A 17731-nucleotide genomic window follows, 5' to 3' on the forward strand; every position below is an offset into this window, starting at 1 on the left:
TGGGGTGTACGGTGGACGGAGGGAAGTAAGTGGTGATCTACGGAGATGGAAATACCGACCTGGTAGACATGAGGGTCAACGCGGGAAGGTATACGAATGTCATCGGCAGAGCAAGTGGAATTTAGCTCCTGAGAGCTACTATATCCTTGAATTGTTTCTGATTACTTTTCCTGTTTGAATGATTGATTATTGAAAAGACGTGATTTTATTTATTAAATTTGGGATTGATATTTGACAAAGTGCTTGCATGTGTGTTCTTGGCCTCACGAGCATTTAGCTCACCCTATAGTTTTGTTTTCCTTAACAGGACCGAATCTTGGAGAAATATGGAGAAACCATCTGTTGTACTTTTGTTAAGACTCCTGTTATATATTTTGACTAGGCCCTGGTTTGGGTTGTACTTTTGAAAATTGTAAACTTGAAAAGGTTGGGCCCTGACGTGTACTTTGAATTTAAGTCGTTTTATGATTACCCGATGTACTGGTTATACATTAAGTGACTTGTTAAGCTTGAACGCTTCCGCATTATTGTATTCATGTTGTTCTCTTCGATGTGTTTAGTTCGGATTTAAATTAAATGGATTTGCTTGAGTCCTGGCGAGAGCTGGGCAGACGTCCGCGGATACCCTTTGGTCCGCCTTAGGGAGATGTGGGGTGTCACACCATGCATATGTGATGTCATGCTATGGATTGCCAGAAGAATTATGCAAGAAGATAGGATTAGAGATAGCCAATTTTTGGTAGGGCCAAAAAGAGTGGGAAAGAAGGATTCACTGGATGAATTGGGGAAGAATGTCTGAAAAGAAGTCAAAAGGAGGATTAGGATTGAGAGGTTTATTGGAATTTAACCAAGCATTACTAGCAAAGCAACTTTGGAGGATTGTAACCAAGCCAGACCTGCTCGTGAACAAAGTGATGAAGGCAAGGTACTTTAAGGGTGCTCAATATGGAAAATGAAAGAAAAAAGCTTGGATTCTTAGTGCTGGAAAAGTTTGTTAAGTGCAAGAATCTTGCTGCAAGAAGGGATAAGAAAAAGGGTAGGGGATGGAGAGAAAATTAATATATGGGAGGATAAATGGATACCTAATACGGAGGAAGGGAAGGTAAAAACTGCAAGGAAACCAGATTGCAGAATCACAAAAGTAAGTGAACAGATTGAAAATGGGAAGTGGAAGGAGGAGCTAATAGAGAAAATATTTGATGACACAGACAAAAGAAGTATAATGAGGATTCCCTTGAGCATCCAAAAGGAAAATGACAGAATCTACTAGTCAAGATCTAATACTAGTGAATACACAGTAAAATCTGGATACAAACTAGCAAAAGAGAAAAGCAAAAGGAAGGATCAAACAAAGAAGGAAGAAGGCTCCAGTAACAGAAGAGAATGGACTTATCAGAACTGGAAGTTTCTATGGGGACTGAATATGAAACACAAATTAAAACACTATGTATGAAAATGTCTGTAGGGAATTCTTCCTGTTAATGCAATTGTAGACACCAAATTTTTGTCAATTTTTAATATTTTCTTGAATTTTTTCTATTTAATGAATTATTTATTTTCTTACATTTTAATGTGTATTTTTCTCATTTTTGTAGGTTTATGTTAGGAAAAAGAAAACAACAAAAACAAAAACGAAAATAAAAAGAAGAAGAAAATAAAAAATCATCCTAATCATTTTTGTTTCACCAAAACTACTATTAACCCATTTCTACACTCCATCCTCATGAACATTTCTTCCCATTTTGGTAAAAAATTCATCATTGGTAGCCCACGCATATTTCTTGTCATTTGGAAGAAAACCATCAATTGGCCCAACTTAACACTCCAACTCAATTCATCTCTCGGCTCTCTCTAGTCTCTCAACAGAGAAGACCCAAAAAGAAACAAAAAACACTCTCTTCCTCGACTCTCTCCCACAGGACACAGAAGACAAGCCACAACAAGAAAAAAAAACTCATCTCTCCCTCTCGGCTCTCCTCTCTCCCAATATTTTTCCAACACATTTACACACAACAAGCTAGCAACCAGTTGGATTGGAGCTTAGCAATTTCATCTAAAACCTTGGCAAAGGGACCAAACTCTTCATTGAGGTATTTCTCTCCTTTTTTTTCAGCTTTTCTCTTTTTAATTAACTAGATTGAATGTATGTGTGGTTACTTTTTTGGTTGTTTTATTTTGCTGGTTTTTGTTGGTGTTGTATGGATGAAATTTTGGGAAATAGCTTGAGTTAGATTAGGGAAAAGGGAGATTAATTTTGTATATGCATGTTAGGTGTTTGAAAAAATGCCTAAGTCAAAAACCGAATTAAAGTACCCATTATTGTGCATTTTGTTTGTTAAAATAGATGATTATGGTTAGTGCAAGCCCTAAAAACGTGATGTTGCTCAAGCATTTTGGGAGTTTGAACTTTAGAAGCATATGAATAATTTTTCTTCATTTTGGACTGTTTTATTTTAATTTTGTCACATTTGTTGTTGCTTTTATTGATTTCAGTTCATAGTTAGGTTGTAAAAATCACAAGGAGTGTTGTAGTATATTTTTTTATAATTTTTAGTGAAAGATATGGTGATTTTAAAAAAATAAAAACTGGTCTGTCTTTTGCTTTTTTGGCCACTTTAGGGTCAATTTTTGTTAAAACTAAGCCCAAAAATTAAATCTAAGCGAAAAATGGAGTGAGAAGGTGTATTTTAAGAAATTTTGGCGACCGGAAAATTCGCCGATGGCGGGCCGCCAGCTGAAGAAGCTTTAGCTAGCCGAAGAAGATGGGAAGGAAACGGCTGGAAGTGGAGGAAGAAGAAAGAAAGAAAAGAGAAGAAGAAATAGCAAAGAAAGGAAAGAAAAGGAAAAAATGAAAGTGGGTTGGGCTAATTTTTTTAGTTGGCTTGTTTCTTAGTTTCGGTTGGGCTAGAAGGTCAGACCCATGCTTTATTTTTTGTTAGGTTTGAGTGATAGAAGACGGGCTGGCCTGTGTGTTCTGGCTTGGACTTTCGGCTGGGTTTAGGTAGTGTTCGACCCAAAGAAATAAAATGATGGCCCAGTGACCTGATTTGTTAAGGAGTAAGAAAACGTTTTTGCATATTAGTTCTTGTACTTTCAAGTATTTATACTATGGCCCAGAACATCTTAAATTGCTTTCACTTTGGTCCTTAAATTAATTACACTTTGATCCCTGAATTTTATCTTTCATTTAATTTTGTCCCCTAAACTTTGGAAAAATATAATTTTTGTCCTCAAAAGTTTTTCAATTTTTACAATTCAGTCCCTGGTGAATTTTGACTCTCTTTATTATGATTGCTTCTTTCCTTTAATAACTAATTATGTTACTTTTGAGTATATTTAACTTGTAATTTTTAGATGTTCTTAAATTTAGTTACGTTTGACATGTTAAGATGAATTTAGTATTTTCATTATTATTATTATTATTTCAATTAAATTGGTGCCATGATTCTTTTGTTCATTGTGAGTATAAATAGGACAATTTGACTCCATTTAATCACCATTTCAAACGAGAGGTACTCCTATTTTTATTATTTCAATGTCAATTATGTGCTCTTACGTGCTCCTACGTGTTCTTATGTGTTTATATATTTTTTTATGCTTTATTTATTTGATTTAAATATTCATTCAAATTTCCTTATATATGATTTAGTTAATTTTTTATAATGATTCGAGAGGCATTTAAATACCTCAAAAAATGTAATAGATAGGATAATTAGATTTGTTTTATTATATTTTTCCCTTCTAGATTGTAGTTAGGAGCTCCCCGATGTAATAGGTAGGTTGTGTGTTTATGTGGCTTATGTGTTATGTGCCTTACCCGCTTTTCTTAGGATTTTTTGCATCTAGATATTATGCTTATGTGTTACGTGCTACGTGTTCTTATGTGTTTATTCGTTTTAATTTATGCCTACTTGTCTTATTATGTATTAAAAATGCATGACGTCACCACACTAGTCCAATGCTAGTTGTGGCCTTTCCTCCCGCTTACTTGCTAGTCCAACGCTAGTAAGGATTTTTAGAAATGGGCTAGTCCAATGCTAGACCCTTAGATTGTTCAACGCTAGACCCTTAGATTGTTCATGCGTTAGATTCATCTTTGTGTGGTATTCATTACATTTTCATGCATATTTGCATTTTTAGGATCTTTCCTCATTTGCATGATATTTCCTTTCTTTTTTTACCCCTATCCTCTATATGTGTTAATCATATCATTTAGAATTGCATCTCATTCAAGAAATTGTAGAATAAGTTAGTTCATTTGCTTGTTCATATTAGGAGAATTATTTTTGAATATAGAAATGGGTGATTATAATTTTTTAGTTTAAATACTCATTAATCCTTGTATAAGAAAATTATGTCACGAGTTTTTGTCTCCCGTACCCATTATGTTGCATTCCTATTCTTTGGCCATGTATAACTAGATATACAATTTAAGTTTCTTTTCTTTTCTTTCAATTTCATTCATGCATGCTCGTGACCCCTTCAAGAAATTATTTGGCCTTTGCAATTAATGCGATTGGTTCAATTAAACCCTTGAATGAACATTTTGTCCCTTTCGATATTTTTATAAATTTAGATTTGCATCCATGTAGGAAACATCCAAACGGGATAAAATTAAGGGTTAGATTAGGCAAATTTTGACTAAACCTCGCAACTAACTTAGACTAGATTGAAAGGGCGCCTTAGGTTTGAGTTAATCGAACCTTTGCCTTCTTTTTCTTCAACCGTGACTCCCGAATTCATTTTCTCTTGTTTTCAAAGATCTGAAATTGTCAAAAAGGGTTTTATTTTATTTTACTTTATTTTTTGGGTAACTTGGTACACCAAAACTCCATACCAAGTGGTGACTCCTATTTTTTCTTAAAAACCCTTTTAGACTAAATTTTGGACCCAAATTGTCGCATTCTTTTTATGTCCCATTCTAGGTCCTTTTTTCTTTATTATTAATAAATCACATCTTTTTATAAACACTTTCTTTTTCATCGCGAAAAATGGGGCGCGACAACTTGGCGACTCCACTGAGGACTTCTTAAGTGGGTCCGAGCACTTGATTTAGTTATTCTTTTCCTTTTCTACCCTTTTTATGTATCGCATTTGGATGTTTAGGGTTGCATTTTTTCTTTTTTTAGGATTTTTGCATTTTACGCATATCAACTCACTCCCCTACCCATATGCGTATGATTGATGTGATGGATGGATGGTTTATTCATATGATCCCGCGCCTTGCATTGCATTTGGGTGGGGGATATTACCCTAGAGTCTCGCGTTGGTTCTCGATCCTTCTCCTCCAAATGGAGTACTAGCATACATGTATACACTTTATTTTTTTATCCCTCATTTATTTTTCTTTTAGTGGCTTGTCACGCCACTCTTCCCTATTAGGTTAGGCGACCCACTTGGACGTGTGATCGCGACACGACGTGTGCGTAGCATGATCCGAGGGGTCACTCAATCTTCCATTTTAAGTTTTGGGTTGATAACCTTTAGCTTTTAATCGAAGTTTGAGAATTTTTGATAGATTCACTCAAACACGTAGCCGTGACACGATGTGTGAGTAGTGGTGTTTGGGGAATCGCTTGAGCCACCGACAAGGAACCTTGGGAGTGATGACCTTTGGTTTCTAAATCTGAAGGCTCGGGGACCTTAAAATCTATCGAGTCTAGATGCATTAGTGAGCCAATACCTCATGCATCCATGATAGTTTACCTAGGGTAGAGTCTGCCTTACCCTATTAGGAACACTATTCACGAGGGGAGGGATCCAACCCCTCTTTTCTTTTGATTGATTTACCTCTTTGTATTGCTTTGCTACAAATGTGTTATGTGTATTTGTTTAATTGAACTAACTTTTCGTAGTTTTTGTCTCCATTGCTTTCATAAGCCCTAGAAAATAAGAGTCCTGACATGGTATTCTCTAGGAGCCACCCTGTTATGACACGTTTAAATTTCAATGCATTGCATTTGTAGCATAATGACATATTATTTTAGGCTTACCCCATCAATTAAAAGGGGGTCCTTTTAGGTTACATTTCATATTTACCCGCTTTGATAAAATGGCATCATGCATAAACCCTAGAGAGGGAATGCCATTTAGGGAATCCCACCTTAGGAATAAGCCACTTTGTGTCTCGGATATGTAATCCAATGAGACTTGCACGTTTATATTTTTTGTATCATCCAAAGAGGTAGTGCATAAAGTAAGGTAAAATCCGATCCTTTCTGCAATGATGACTTTGAGAATGATAGAACAGTTTTTACGCATTAGAATATGAGCCTTTAATAATCACTTTTTGGCCATTTTATCAGAATTGACAAAAATCACTTGCGTAAAGGACATTAAGTTGAAGAAATTCACAAATTCCTTATTGTTGAGATGATAAATATATCGAGACTAAATCTTGATTTTAGAAGGCTCATAGACTAATGCATTGCAACAAATTTTGTGAGTTTTGAAACTACAAATGGGGGAGCAATCTAGTCGATTTTGAATAAACCGTCAATTCCATCCAATCCATTTTGACCAATTTATTCACTTTAGGTCAATCCAATCAATTTTGAATAAATCGTCAATTTCATCCAATCAATTTTATCAGTTTATTCATTTTTTAGGAAAATTCAATCACTTGGGAATAAATCATCAATTCAATCCGATTTATTATGCATTTTTAGGACACTTTAGTCATTTTTGAATAAATCATCAATTTCATCCAATCCGCTTGACCAATTTATTCACTTTTAGGATAATCCAGTCAATTTTTGAACTAATCATCAATTTCATTCGATTCATTTAATCCGTTTATTCTCTTTTAAAGTTTCGATCTATGGTTCACCGAAAGAAACTAGTCGAGACATCTCAATCCTTTCAAAAATAAGTTTTTCACACTAAGTTGATTTTTAATATCACTTTATGTGTCAATCAAAGCAATCAATCCATTCGGACTTTGTCCTCATTTGTTAGGACAAATTGTCTTTTGTCATTCCAATTAGTAAAATTTTTCAAAATTGTCTTTTATTCGAATCTCAATAAGTCGATTGGATCCATCAGGTATTGTATAGTGCCTGCTCTGAAGGATTGCATTTTCATGCTAGGCTAACCCTTGGCGTAAAAAGGGTCCCCCAATAGAGCATGCATCCGAATTATCTCAATATATACTAACTCGTGCCTTTTTCTTTTCTTTTCTTTCTTTTCTTGTTTTGCCAAAAGCCAGTCAAGAGATGATGCTAAATAGGATTTTTTAAAATTGTCAGGTGTTTTTCAAATATAGCTACACAAAGAAGCCCCATTATTACACGATTACGTAGCCGAGTTTCAAGAAATATTGTAAACATGAGTATACAGCCGGAATCGTCCGATAGGCCTGTAACGACATCATTGTGAGGACCCGTAATTTTCTTAATTTTTAGGGTTTTAATTTCTTTTAATTGCACGTTTTTCCACATTTTCTTTATTCGGAAAATTTTAAACATAATTTTTATGAGTAAAGTTAGTTTTAAATGATTTTTCTAGTATCGGATAGTTTTTGAAAAATTAAGAGCATATATCGGACGTGGGACCCGCTAGTGCGAAAAGTTCGAAAAATTCGTCCAGTTAGGTTAAGTTTTGGATACTGAGTTTAATTTACCAGGTGTTATGAGATATTTAGAGGTTGCCAAGTGGATTGTTGTAAGAGAGACAAAAAAGTTAGGCAAGCAATTAATGAAAGTGACATGTGTCACTTAGAGATTAATTCCTACATTTGACTTACTATTCATCCTTTTACCATTTACTAAATAAAACCAAAAATCTTCCAAAATCTCCAAGCTTGTGGCCGGCCCTTCTCAAGCACAAAGGAAAGAAAACTCTCTCAATTTTCAAGCTCCAATCTTGCCCAATCTCACAAACTAACCGTTTAATCTTGAATTCCTTCCATAAAACCTCTTAGTTTAGTTCTTGTAAGGTGATTGGTGAAGTTGTTTGGAAGGCTAAGGTGTTGAATTGCTTCCTTTCTTGTCTTATAAGGTGAGTTGTGAAAAAACCAATCTCCTCTCTCTAATGATGCTTAAATCATGACTAGTGGTGGTATGAGATGCAATTTTATAGATTAAATCTTGATTTTTGGTTGAATTGATGAAGTTTTCTAATTATTGGGGATTTTTCTGTTTTCATATGAATATGATTGTGTGTCTATGTATGATGATTGGAAATGGTATTTAAGGCATCTAGGAGGTGGAAAAAGTGGATAATTGCAAGCAATTTCTGTTTGGAAGAAAAATTGGAAAGTTAGGGTTTCAATGTTCTTCGTTCTGCCCGGTTTTATAGCTCCTAATTAGAGGCCGAATTAGCCTTGGATTAAAACATGAAAGTTGTAGGGAATGATATTTTAGAGGTGCCTACAAAATTTCAGGTCAATCGGAGTAGCGTAGAATGAGCAAAGTCGAAATTACCCTTGCTGTCCTGGTTTTACCCGAATGTAAGAATTGCGCCTGTAATTGGTTGTTTTGGCTGGAATTGCTTCGGAATTGGTTGTTGAGGTCTTCTGATGAAATGTAACCCTGTTTCTAAGCTTTTGGATGGCTTTGGAATTTCTAGATTTGGACTTAAGTAGGCTGAGTTATGCTGTTTACACCAGAATGCATTTTGTGAATATGTTTTTCCGGTTCTGATGTAGTATCTTGCATTTTGACCTTGTTACACTCGAAACTGGATAGAGTTGCCTTCTGGAACATTGTAGCCCTATCTCTTAGCTTCGAAACGGTGGGTCTTACACCTTCATCTGATAATCGTAGTGCCTTTGGTGCTATTACCGCAAAATGAGATCAAAAACTATTTTTTTTCAGGGCTAAAGCTAATTCCATTTCGGATTTTCCTGGTTTACTCTAGTGTTTATATCTTCTTGTGGAACCTTCTTTTGGTGGTATGTGGACTTGGTTATGATATGTAATCGAGTCTTATTGTGCTTGTTTGAATATTTTAGGGCTTGACGGTGATTAAAGACGCTCTTTGGGCGAAAGTTTATGAAATTTCACTTGCTTGTCTGGTGAGTGTTCCTTGTTGGTTATGTTACATGATTACATGGCTGGTATGAATGATTGATAACATGTTAAATGCTTTCAATGATTGTTAAAATGAGTTTTCTAGGCAAGTGTGTACTTTATCGCACTTGGCATAAATGATTGTGAAGTTTTCAATGATTGAACGATTGAAATGTTATTTGTGCATGAATGTAAGCCTTTTGGCTGAACTGGCCACTGCCCCTTGTTACCGGTCGTCTCGAGCCAGAAGCGGACTCGGTCGGGCGATTAGGGATCTGGGTGAACGTTTTGGTATACTCGAGTATTACCTTGAAGTCTGGTAGAGCCTAGCCAACGGTCAGGGAAGGGGGTGAATGAATGAATAAACGAATGAATGAATGAGGGTTTTATTTATATAAAGTGCATTTTCAAATGATTGAAGGTATAAGGAAACGAAAGGAGAATGAATGAATGAACAAATGAACGAATGGCTCCCTGTGAGCACGTATCCTTTTAATGAATGTGTTTATCGCTTTATCTTATCTTTGTATCTTGAATTATTGGTTATGTGTAATGAATGATATGAACTTCTTGTTTGCCTATGTGTTCGGAACCTCACTGAGCTTTCCAGCTCATCTCTTTAGTTTTGTTTTCCTTAACAGGGGAAGGCGTGCAAGGACGAGAGCCTGTATAGACTAGCTGGGTCTAACTCTTGATTTTCTTTTGTTATGGTTCTCGCCCTAGCTTTTGGCAAGGGTCGGATGTATGTTGACTATAGAACTTTTGTACCTTTGATTTTGTAATTCCTTTGAGATAGGAATGTATATAAGTTCCGCTTTAAGTTTTGGATTCATGTACTATGTATTTCTGTGGTTGAATTCTAGTTTTGATTGAGGATTGTAATGAATTGGATCCTGGTTTGCTCTTTCTTGAGGTTTTATTTCTGATTTGTTTGAGTGAACGACTGAGTCCCGGCGAGAGCTGGGCAGGCGGTCCGCCGATCCCTTTGGTTCGCTTTAGAGGGAGGTGGGGCTGTCACAATCATCAACTGACTTGGTAAATCTGGGAGCTGAACTGAGGGAAGTGCTAAACAGATTCAATGAGCTGAATATGGAAATGACCGCACAACGACGTGTAGTTGATCAACTAGTCACTGGTGGCAGCGGCGATGTCCAGCCAAAACCCTTACCTGCCAATCCAACCGAACCAATACTTTTACCCTATATTCAAACCTCCTTTACTCCACATTTTGCAAATTTGCCTGAAGAAACTTTCACTTATTCCACTCATGGCCTACCACATACCAATGCACCCGCTACCCAAGCCAATCCTCCTCACTCCCAAATTTTTCAAAATCATCCATCTGTAAATCTGAACATGCCACTTGAACCTCAAGAGCCATATTACTATTTCACTGCTGAACCATTCACGCTGGATACCGCTGCCCAAGGGAAAGTTGAAGCTGGGGGATCTGCCGCACCAATTAACAAGAATTTGCTAAAAAGATTGGATCGTTTTGATGAATTCATGAGGAAGAGTCAGGGTTTGAGCAAACAAGGGGGCTTGGATTATAATGACTTATGCCTGTTTCCTGACATGCAACTACCTATGGGTTTTAAAGCACCCAAGTTTAGCAAGTATGACGGAACGGGCAACCCCAAGACGCATCTCCGAATGTTTGCCAACAAGTTGGGCAAGCCAATGGATGACGAGAATCTGCCAGTTCGATTGTTTCCTGAAAGTTTAGAAGACGATGCACTGGACTGGTATTCCAATTTGAAGCCCGAGGATATGAGAACATGGATGGACTTATTGTGACGCCCCGAAAAGTATGAGTGCAAGGACCTGAAAATTTTCTAATTTTCTAGGGTTTATTTTATTTAATCGCCCGCCTTTTCTACATTTTCTTTATTAGAAAAATTCCCCAGATAAAGTTTATGAGTAAATATAGTTTTAAGATGATTTTTCTAGTATTGGGTAGTTTTTGAGAAATAAAGAGCATATATCGGACGTGGGACCCGCTAGTGCGAAAAGTTCGGAAAAATTCGGCCAGTTAGGTTAAGTTTTGGATACTGGGTTTAATTTACCAGATGTTAAGAGATAATTCGAGGTTGCTTAGATGGTTAATGATGGAGAGACAAAAGGATAAGTGTTACAATTAAAAGGTGCTAGGTGTCGCGACCCGATTGGAGTTGGACTTTGACTTAACTTTCTTACCTTTACTAAATACCAAAATTTGACCAAAAATATCCCATTTCTTCTTCCTTCTTGGCTGAACACTTGAGAGAAAGAAAGAGAGGAAAAGTTTCATCTTCAACTTCAAATCCAAGCCAAATCTTAAGTTCCAACCATTGGAAACTCAAATTACTCCATACAAAGTGCTAGTTAAGGAAGATTAGGAACTTGAATGGAAGGATTTTTGGAGGACAAAGCCTAAGCTCCTACCTTTCTTGAGGTTTTAAGGTATTTTGCCAAGAACATCCTCTTTACTTCAATTAATTGCTTATTAGTGGTTTTTAGTTGTTTTAGATGTTGTTTTGTGGAAGATTAGCACTTGAATGCATGAATTCCAGATTAGGGTTTCACTAACCCCTATTCTGCCCGTTTATGTTTGGCTCATATAGAGGCCGAATTGGCCTTAGTACAAAACATGAAAGTTGTAGAGAATGATGTTTTCTAGTTACCTGTAAATTTTCAACTCAATCTGAGATCGGTATCCTGTGAAAAGACCGAAATACCCCTGCTATCCTGTTTCTATCCGAGAATAGTAATCAGCTTTGGTAATTGGGTAGTTTGACTGGGAATACTACCGATTTGGTTGTTGATGTCTTCTTAGGAATTATAGCCTTGTATCGTAGCTTTCAAATGGCTTTGGAATCACTTGAATTGGAGTTGTATATGCTGAGATAATTCGGAAATACCCAGACTGGTCTAGATAGGAGTTCAGCGAACAGGGTTGTCTTTTCACCCAATCTGACCGTGACCTTTCACCATGATCCTTACCGAATTACATTTTTGTCAAAACATGAAAGTTGTACCCAATGGTATAAACTAGTAGCCTGCAAAATTTCAGCTTGATCCGACCACTGTAGCATATGAAATGACCGAAATACCCTTGACTGTCCATGAAACCTGTTTCGCGCCCAGAATTCTGTTTTTGTGTAGTTTTCCATTTTTTATCATGAAAATGCATGATTTGGCCATGGAGGTCTTCATAAGAAATGTAGGGTTGTGTTTTAGCTTCGAAACACCATAAGATACACTTCAATCGGACTTCGGTAGCCTGAATTATTGCTGTTTAACAATTGTGCGGTTAGCCAACCTGTTTGTGAGATTCTGGTTTCATATATGTCAATTTTGACTTAGTTGTACTATGAACTGGACTGAGCGACCTTCTGTAACATTGTAGCCCTATCTCTTAGCTTCGAAACGGTGGGTCTTACAACTCCATCCGATAATCGTAGTGCCAATGGTGCTAAAACCGCTAATGACATCAAACCTATTTTGGGTTTTAGGGCTTGGATTCGGACAAGATAATGGTATATGACGGATGGGTTCTGAGCCGTGGAGGTGAGTGACCCTAAACTGTTTCCAAAGTTACTTATGAACCGTTTATTGCACTATTTACTTGATTGCATATCATGAGTGCTTGCATGTGGCCCATGACATGTTTTGGCTTAAATGGGTACTTGGAATTCGTGTGCTGAACACCAACGTCTCCACCTCTGTGTACTGTTCATCTGGAGCAAATGGCTCCCCCTCTGATTGTTTACTGTTAAATGTTTGTTTGGAGCGTTGGGTGTTTAAGTACAACGATTTCACTGGCTCACGAGAGCAATAAATGTACATTTGATCTTAGAATCATGGCATCACTGAAATGAACGACTGTGAAACTGATTTGCTTACCGATTTTATTGGTTACTCGCTGAGCTTTTAGCTCACCCCCAAAATATTTTATTCCCCTCCACAGGGCTCGAGACGAAGGAAGTGCTTGTAGCACGTATTCATGTGACCGGATGGATTATCTCATGTATGGTTTGAGTTTTGGATTTCATCTTGTGTAATAGTTGTTATTAGGGATTGTATGAACGTTTGGACTTAAGTGGGTTCGTGATATGTAATTCTTGGAGAATTTGATGCATATTTGATTTTTATATTGTAATTTAATTGAGGACTGTAGTGAACGACTGAGTCCCGGCGAGAGATGGGCAGGCGACCCGCCGAACCCTTTGGTACGCCCTAGGGGGAGGTGGGGCCGTCACACTTATCAACCGCTTTTGTAAAGCAATACGAATACAATTGCGAGTTGGCTCCAACGAGAACCACACTGGAAGGAATTAAAAGAAAATCATCTGAGGATCACAAGACCTATGTAAAAAGATGGAGGAAATTAGCTACCAAGGTGGAAACCCCCATGACTGTAGATGAAATTGTGTGTACATTTATTAAAACTCATGACCCGCCCTATTTTGAGGAGATTTTTCGCATGACTGGATGTTCCTTCGCAGAAATTGTTAACAAATTGGAAGAGTATGATGAGTTTATGAGAGCAGGAAAAATTGTTAATGTGTCAGCTCTGAAATCACAATTGGAAGCGATGCAAAATCAAGACGGCGTTAGTAGGAAATCCCAGTTCAAGAAGAAAGAGGAGGAAACTTCATTTGTCTGGAACCAAGGTCCTTCTTTCCGACCTAGGTATCAATAGTACGCCACTTATCCATCCCGTTACTCATACCAGCTACACCCTCGACCTATCTATGTGAGGACTCGTAAAAACTGTTATTTTTAAACCTAATTTATGGCTTAATAAATTATTTAATTGGATTTTTGCCACAAGGAATATTTTCTAGTCTTATTAGACCTAAATACATGATAATATAACTTCGTTATATTTTTAAAGTGACTCGTCTCAAAAATTAATTACCTGGAGTGCGTTTAGTAAAAATAGTGAATAGTGCTCGGAGATTTTACCGCGTAGGAGCACAATAAGCTTGGAATATTGGAGACATGTACTATGGTTCTAAAATAGGTAATCTTATGAATAAATACTCAAGTGATAGTTAGTAGTACAATCGTTATAAGAATTTCGCGGAGGTTTCGCGTCATAGCGTTAAAATTGACGGTACGCGTTTTCACACGCGCGACTTTATTTGAGGGACTTTAGACCCTTATTTCGGGACAATTAAGAGTGAATAATATTTTCATGAATATAAATGCATTAAAGGTTTAGTGCACTGGTGAACCAAACACGCGAGAAATTGAGCCCTAATCACGCCAAACGCCCCCTAATGTGAGTTGACTACTGGGTGATTTGTGGCCACAAGTTAGTATCTTCTCTTGGAAGCTTAAAAATCTGATCACTCTCTCTCTCTCTTCCTTCTCAAGACTGCCGACCAGCCCTCTTTCTCTCTTAAGCTCCATTGTTCTTCATTTTACTTCACAAATCTTAAACCACCACCAAAACATCTCCAAATTCAACCAAACTTGCACCACACTTAGCTTAACACTAGGAGATCATTTTGAGCTGCAAAAAGGGTGCTGGAAATCACAGTTTCTTGGAGCATTTCAAGGGCCAAAATTCTGATCTAGTACATTAAGAAGGTATAACATGATCCATCACCTTAAACTTGATTTATAGTAGTAGATATGCATCTCTAAGTACTTGCATGTAAGTAGATGACATGATATTGTTGGAAAAATGTGAAAGTGGGCTCTATGAACTCCCACTCTTGGGTTGTTGCTGATTTGATGATTGATGGTGGATATATTATTGGTTTAGTGGTTAAAATGATGGATTAATGGTGTGTAATTGATAGAAACTTCATTGGGTGCAAGAAGCAAAAGTTTTCGATTTTGCCCCTGCCTTGTTCGGCCATTTTAAGGCCAATTTTTAATGATCTAATGGCTTGATTCTGATGTTTATATGACGTATTAGATGTGTGAAAAATTTCATTGAAAAATAATGAGGTTTGGTTGGGCAAACGAATTTTTTTTGTGAAACTAGCAAATCTGGAAACTGTTCACGTATGGCTCTGACCAGCGGTGGTGTTTCGGCCATAACTCCGTCCTCGGATGTCGAAATCATGTGCCGTTAGTGGCGTTGGAAACTAGACATTCCAGGTTTTAATTTGAGATAAAATGCACATTCTGATTCTTTGTGAGTGAGCCGAACCAAATGTTTTAAGATCACTGTCCTGTTGCTCTGTTCAACTGGAATGAAGTGATAAGGCAGCAAATTGATGCCCGATTTTGAACTAGTTAAGTGCCAAATTTTGAAATGATTTCTTCTGTGATATTATATTCCTATGAATGTATTTTTCAACGACATAAATCATGCCCCATTCTGAGTTAAATTGACTGAGTTGTGACCAAAACAAGAGGACTGCCCTGTTTTGGAAAAACCGTAATACTTGGACTGGTTTGGGACAAAACCTGGGAGTGATCTTATTAATTGAAGTTCTTGATGCTAAACACTTACCAAAGGTATCATGGATGTATCTTAGACCTTTATTTCACAAATAAACCATGGTTGGATAGCTTTCTTGATTAAACGATTTGAATTGGGAAATGAAGTCAAAAGACAAGTTGCTTTAGAAATTTTCCTAAACTTTGGATGATTAATTAACTATCTTTCCGAAGGTATTTTCCCCTGAAATTTTATAGAGCGGTACCTTTCATATAGGAGTAACATACTGCAAAATTTTATACCAATCCAAGTTCGTTTTGACACTTAGCTAAGGTTCCAATTTTGGAAACTCAAATCTGGAAATTGTTCACCAGACTCGAATTTTCCCAACTTCGAGCTACCGTATTTCGGTGCTCGAAACTCCAATTCTCAATCCACTTATTCTACCCTAAACCTTACTTGCACCTCTAATTGAGTTATAAATTTCAAGGGCTAGTTTGCAACGAGTGAATTCTGCCAAATTTCCAAAGTTAGCGAAAAACCAACCTTAGCTCAATCCTGAACATTCTGGAATAGTGATTTCAAGCTCATTTTTGAGTACTTTCCACTTAGATTCATGAAAAAGTATCTTCTAAGAACTTTTAACAATTTCCAAAAGGTTTCCAACGGTATAAAGTTTTCCAATTTTGGACTTATATCGAGAGAGATACGAATTTTCAAAGATTTATAATAAAACTGAAAATTTTCAATTTTCAAGGCAAAGGAGTTTTTCCAAAACTCTTAATTCTCTTAGTATTATTCAAACGTTTTGCCCTCGATTTTCATGATAAAAACTCAATTAATATTGTACATAATAAAATGCAAGTTGAACCTCGATTTACGAGTAATTGAGGTTCATTTTTGTGAAATATTCTTTAGATTGTACTAGTGTACAGTCTTCCTTGATAATTGGGATATTTGAGTGATTATCCACTATTAATTGCCAGGCGCACAAGGAGACCTTCAAGAGGATCTTACAGTGGACACTTAAACCTCCAGAGAATAATCCTTATTGAATTGCTCAACGAGTGTCAAGTATGTGAATCCTTGATACTTGCTTATTTGTGGTAATTGTTGGAGATTTTAAAAATAAGGGCGGGTGTGTACTTTATCACACTCGTTCTAATTTCAAATGAATGAATGAAATGTATTGAATGAATGAATAAAATGCAATGATATGTTATGACTACATACGTCGTTGGAGTGAATCTCTTCGACTTTCAAATGAATGGGGGACGCCCAAACTCATAGGCGGACCTTGGACTCGAGCCGGCAATGGGCTTGGTCGGGAACCTGGGCGAGTCATGAAATATATAAGCTCGACCTAATGAGAGGTCTTGTTTGGCATACTCGTGGAGTATCGCCTTACAAATGACTTGTGGGCCCTGGAGGTGTACGGTGGACGGAGGGAAGTAAGTGGTGATCTACGGAAATGGAAATACCGACCCAGTTGACGGTGGGTCATCACGGGAAGGTATACGAATGACATCGGCAGAGCGAGTGGAACTTAGCTCCTGAGAGCTACTATATCCTTGAATTGTTTTTGATTACTTTCCCTGCTCGAATGGTTGATTATTGAAATATCACGATTTTATTTAATAAATTTGGGATTGCTATTTGAAAAATGTGCTTGCATGTGTGTTCTTGGCCTCACGAGCGTTTAGCTCACCCTATAGTTTTGTTTTCCTTAACAAGACCGAATCTCGGAGAAGTATGGAGAAACCCTTCATTGTACTTTTGTTTAGGATTTCTACTATATTTTGGCTAGACCCTAGTTTGGGTTGTACTTTTGGAATTGAAATATAAAAATTTGGGCCCTAACGTGTATTTAGAATTTAAGTAGTATTACGATTACCCGATGTACTGGTTACATGTTAAGTGACTTGTTAAGTTTGAACGCTTCTGCATTATTTGTATTCATGTTGCTCTCTTCGAAATGTTCGGTTTGGTTTTAAGTTGAATGGAATTGCTTGAGTCCTGGCGAGAGTTGGGCAAGCGTCCCGCGGATACCCTTTGGTTCGCCTTAGGGAGATGTGGGGGCGTCACAATCTATCGTACTACCATTAACCATCATCGACCCCGACCAAATTATCCAAACACACCCACAACACCATTTCATGTTTCTCCACCTAACTTTCAAACTAGATCTCGCCCTCCTTATAATCCTAGGCCTGCTCTATCAAACAAACAGACCTACCACCATCCTCAAACCAATGAAATGCAAAATCCCGGTTGATTTCGAACTTTTACCAATTTAGGCAGGCCCATTGGCCAACTGTACGAACAACTCAAGGCC

General features: G+C 37.2%; 1 long non-coding RNA gene across 1 annotated transcript; it reads left to right on the forward strand.

Moving 5' to 3' along the window:
• Positions 1 to 1755: 1755 nt before the first annotated feature.
• On the forward strand, positions 1756 to 9897 carry LOC140005345 (uncharacterized). The gene is made up of 3 exons (XR_011813169.1): positions 1756 to 3512; positions 8954 to 9016; positions 9653 to 9897. It is a non-coding gene; the product is annotated as an uncharacterized lncRNA (long non-coding RNA).
• The last annotated feature ends 7834 nt before the right edge of the window (positions 9898 to 17731 follow it).

Source organism: Coffea arabica, chromosome 4c (genome assembly GCF_036785885.1).
Source record: "Coffea arabica cultivar ET-39 chromosome 4c, Coffea Arabica ET-39 HiFi, whole genome shotgun sequence".
In the NCBI taxonomy this organism is placed as follows: Eukaryota; Viridiplantae; Streptophyta; class Magnoliopsida; order Gentianales; family Rubiaceae; genus Coffea; species Coffea arabica.